This window comes from Saimiri boliviensis, chromosome 10 (genome assembly GCF_048565385.1).
Source record: "Saimiri boliviensis isolate mSaiBol1 chromosome 10, mSaiBol1.pri, whole genome shotgun sequence".
Taxonomy (NCBI): Eukaryota; Metazoa; Chordata; class Mammalia; order Primates; family Cebidae; genus Saimiri; species Saimiri boliviensis.
This window is the reverse complement of record NC_133458.1, coordinates 31130249-31135398: the sequence shown is the minus strand read 5'-3', so window position 1 is coordinate 31135398 and position 5150 is coordinate 31130249. Positions and strand designations below refer to the sequence as shown.

The 5150-nt window shown below is 41.7% G+C and overlaps 1 pseudogene; it reads right to left on the bottom strand.

Annotated features, from left to right (window-relative positions):
* Window positions 1-426: 426 nt before the first annotated feature.
* Window positions 427-2484, bottom strand: LOC101033944 (RING finger protein 214 pseudogene; annotated as a pseudogene).
* Between the last annotated feature and the right edge of the window lie 2666 nt (window positions 2485-5150).

Here is a 5150-nt window from a genome sequence, read left to right as displayed (position 1 = left end):
TTTGCCTTTCTTCATTTTCAACATAAAGTGTAAAAAAGTAAGATTAACCTTGGATTCTAGTCATTAAGTTTTCTTAGTCATTAAAAAATTTGAAAAATATTCAAACTAGTTTTGTATATGCATTTATACCTTGGACTTCACAAAGCAAATAACAAGAATATTCAGTAGCTATCTAAATAATCCTACCAATTAAAAAAGAAAAAAATGTAAGGAGAGAGAAGAATTGCTCTCAGGACCTGGAGAGAAAAGAAAATTGTTCTTTTCTTCTTTTGTTTTTCTGCATAATATACATAATACTTTCATTTACGAACATTGGAATACAGATTTGCTATACACACATTACCTATATAATGAAAATGTACATGCCATGAGTATATGTCACTGTACAGAGTTTTAGAAATCTTGAACCTATGCTTCCTGTTCACATCAGTTTCTTCTCTTCTTCCTCCCGTCATGTCCATCGTTAAAAGATGGACAAAAGAGACAAGTGTCATATGTGTTGGTCAGGGCCCAGAATTTGATACACTCCTTGTACAATACATGGGGACATGCCATTGGATGCCATTCACTGGGCTGGATGAGTTTCTGGCACATTAGACACAGCCTACAGGTGGCTGGAGCATGTGAAGACCTTCCAGGGTATGAAACTTGGGCAGAAGGCAAGAACATTGGGATACTGATTTGGGCCAGTGGAGGTGGGAACAAGAACTGGATATGACCAAGTAGCTGAGAACTTGCTGCCACCCGGTCATGTTCTGCCAGTCACGGCACAACCAACTGGATAAGCTCCTCCATGGTCAGGCCTGCCATGGTGGTACGTGCTGTCTTGATCTGCTGAGGAATGTTGGTCATCTGGGCCTTTCCGCACTGTGGGAATTGAGTCAACAGCTTCTCCACGGTTTTCTCCAGGTTGTCTACTGGTTGGGGCCGGGGAGTTTCCGTAGAAGCCTTAACACCACCCAAGCCTGGGGGAGTTGGGACGGAGTGCAGACTGTGGGGGCTGACAAGGGAACCCAGGCCAGGGCTACTTCTGCCATGGGAGCCAGGAAGGGGTGAAGAAGGCTGGATGGGCTGCAAAAGGGCGGGGTTCGGTATCGGGAAGGACAAGGAACAGGGATCTGCACCAGGCACAACCACGGGCACTGTGGGCCGCCCAATGAAGAAGGGCATCCAACGAGCCAGAGAGGGACCGGGTTGAAACACCTGAAGCATGAAGTCGGTCTCTGACGGGGGTGGAGGCAAAGCGGGAGTAGGGATTTGAGGAAGGCTGCTCAGCTCGGCTCCATTCCTCGCTCGCTGGATGTGACCATGCCCTCTCCTGTTTGGAAGGAACTGTCTCCAGTTTCACCTTAAAATCAGTCTGCACTGCAATGTTCTGAGAACGCTTCAGGGAAGAGCCATCTTGGTCATCACCCTGACTCACCCGGACTCCTTCGACTCCGTCTGCGGGAGGCACTGCCGGTCGGAAATCCCGCCCCCGGCCCTGCTACCTCCCTTTCGGACGGAGGCCGGCGGGGACCTCCCTTCGCAGCCATTCCCAGGGGCGAGCGGCTCTGTATGCCGCCCTGCCCCCTGAAGCCAAGCGACTGGCAGAAAGACAAAGGGCTGCGGCTATCGGGTTTTCTCCTGACAGCGCCTGGTGCGCTGCGGAAGTGTCACCTGCCGATAAACCAAGATTCGGACCCCAGGGCTCCACATGGGCGTTTCTATTTATTTTCCTTGATTATCGTGTGGCTGCTTACACTAGACAAAGAGGCGAGTTCTGCTGCTGCTCTGCAGAGTGTTTGGTGCTCAGGCCATCTTGGAGACCTTCGTCTGATTTGGAAGCACGTCAACCGCGGGAGTCCGGAGGACTGGGAGCACCGGCCACGAGGGCAGCCACCTCAGACGCTGCCACGACGCTCTGAGCGGCGAAGCGGCGTGAGGCGGCGGGAGAGCCACGGGGGAGGGGCCGCGCCGGCCAGCGCGCCGCACCGCCTCCTTCCCGCGGCAGGAGCGGAGCGACCCTGAGAGGAGAGGCCGCGCCGCCCCCGACGTCGCCCTCTGGCGGTGGGAGCTGGCACCGCCGGGTCGCGGGGATGCTCCAGGAGACCACTGGGATACAAGTGGACTCACCCGGGACGCAGGCAAGAAGGGAAAACGGACTGCTAAAAGAAAGGCCACCTGGCGGGGCAGGAACCCCTCTGGGAAGATTACAGGGACAGTCGGGGCCATGGCAGTCAGAGAGAGAAGAGCAAAGAAGCGCTTTTAAAGGTTGGAACCAAGATGCCCCTTACAGAGGACGCCATGAAGAACCCGTGAAGAGGGACCGTGGGAAGACGCCCGAGGACCTGAGGACAGGGGCGGCGGAGCCCGCGCCCTCATTGCCCCTGCCCCGGAGGCTGCCCGCGGGAGCCGGACCCTGGGCCTCTTTTCTTCTTTCTTTGCAATCGTTACACCATTCAAGATTAGATTTTTATGTAGATAATCATTTTTAATAAACATCCATCTAACCAATTTATTTCATGTCTAACTAATACATGTAGTGTGAAAAATCAGGTAGAAATCTGTAATTTGGAGATAACGATAATGAATAATGTGTAGCAAAACAATCTTAATCATAAACTTGCTACATGGTAATTAATAGTATAAATTGAAAGCTGAACCACAGTATTTTCATAAATTGAAAACAAATTGTGATCAACATTCTAGGGATAATTTTTTATTCCTATTTATTTATGCTTTTCTTCACTGTTTCCTTTGAGAAGATCGTATAAGAATTCAAAGTTAAAGAGATCTTTATAAATTACCATAGAATGATTTATATTTGTATTATTTCTTTTTTATATTATAATTATTATGAAATCAATAATATCTTTTTTTTTTTTTTTTTTTTTTTTTTTTTGAGACGGAGTTTCATTCTTGTTGCCCAGGCTGCAGTGCAATGGCTTGATCTCGGCTTACTGCAACCTCCGCGTCCCAGGTTCAAGCAATTCTCCTGTCTCAGCCTTCTGAGTAGCTGGGATTACAGGTACCCGCAACCATGCCTGGCTAATTTGTGTTTTTATTAGAGACAGGGTTTTACCATGCTGGCCAGGCTAGTCCTGAACTCCTGAACTCAGGTAATTCACCTGCACCAGCCTCCCAAAGGGTTGGGATTACAGGTGTGAGCCACTGCGCCCAGCAGAATGATGTAGTTCTATTGTAGGTTTTAATGATAAGTGGTCAGAGGACTTCAGTGTCAGAATGTTACATTTCATCTGCTTTCAGACAGAAAATTATGCCTCCATTAATTTTAGTATTCACTTATTAGATTTACTGTCAAATCTTAAATTTCTCTGTTGTTAAACAACATTCATTTTGCAAAGATAAAAATGACAACCAATATTCAAGATTTTGAAAAATTTTAAGTGTGTATTTGTGAATATATTAAACACTGATGAAGTGATTCATTCTAAGACAATTGAATTGAATTATGTATCTGATTACAAGGAGAGTAATTCAACAGCAAAAATGTCTATATATCTAATTTCTGCCATGCTGATGCCAAAGACATATGAGTTGACAATATTCTAGGCATTTCAGAATAAACCAGAAAGAATAAGTATAATATGATAATATTTTCTAATGGCTTTTCCAGATTGTCTATGAATCAATAAAATACGTAAAAGGAGTTGACCTCGCCTGCTATAATGGGTAGTTTCTAGCTAAGAAAATAAGTGACATGGGCTACAATTATGTCTACTAAAGGAAATACAGGCATATAATTTGAATTAACATCCTTGTGAAATACTGCAACCACACATATTAATTTGCAACATGAACCGTGAACAGTCAAATCTGTTTTACTCCAAAATCAATTCAAGAACAAGATAATTCTGATAATTCTGCATCTTTAAAATCAAGAATTAATTTACAAAAATATTTATCAACTATATATTATGTAAATATACCAAGTCAAGCACTATGGAAAGGAAACCATAAAACTTGCGTAATTTTCCTGAAGTACCTATAACTTGGCACAGTATATATGAATAAATGAAACTTGTATCTTACAGTTAAATATAGACAGAGAGGTCAAAATACATATATAAAAATCTCTCCCTATTCAATATTTTATTCTATGAAGTCACATGAAGTCACAATTATTTGTGTTTTATTCATTGTCAACATTTTATTATTTTATAAACATTGATTTCATGATAATTAAAAAGTTTAAAGGTAAATATAAGAAAAAATTTAAAATACCATACCATCTAATGATAAAAAGCAAAAGCTTGGGTTAAAAATATTTATTTACTTTTATTGTTTCTTAAAACAATTTTAAATTATCCAATAGAAATGATGTATACTTTTAAGAAAAAAAAAAGCAGATATATAATGCAATATAAGTCTGATAAACTATATATAAAAAATATAGAGTATACAGAAGATGTAGGAAAAAGATCAACAGCATGAGCAAAAATAAATTGCTTACATTGATTTGCTGTATTCAGCAAAACAACTGAAAATAAAAGGATAATGAAATTTTTTTAAACATCAGAGATGAAAAGAGAATATAGAGATGAAATTCATAAATAAAAAATAACCAGAAAAAATTATGTTTGTGTTTTAAAATTAAGAAAGTGATGTCAACCATGTGCAGTGGCTTATGCTTATAATCCCAGCTACTTAGTTGGCTGAGGTGAAAAGATTTCCTAAGCCCAGAAGTTTGAGGACACAGCTATAATTAAACCGAAAGAAAAAAATAAGAAAGGAAAAGAAAGTGAGTTCAAGTTTCAGCTTTGACATGTAAAAAACTTAGAAATCATCAACGTCATCTTTACAAAAACAATAAAATTTGAAAATCAGATGACCATTCTTGGACCCATCAGCACACCTCTAGAGCCATAAACTGTTAGAAGCACTTAAATGGTAATTTTGATAAACATCTGGAGATTGAGTGTGAATTAATTTAGAGTGACAAACTCCTGGGACGGCTGCAGTCTTAGTGGAATCCTTACAATTTTCTGAGTTTTTCTTCTTGGAACTCTACCAGATTCCTGCTCTGAAAAGACAAGAAGAACTACCTCATGGCACACGTAGGAGTAACCGGCAGATTAAAAGCACAGTCAATAGGGGACGAGGCCTGTAAGAAATAGAATGCAAATTCTGTAGCCAGGGAAGAAAGA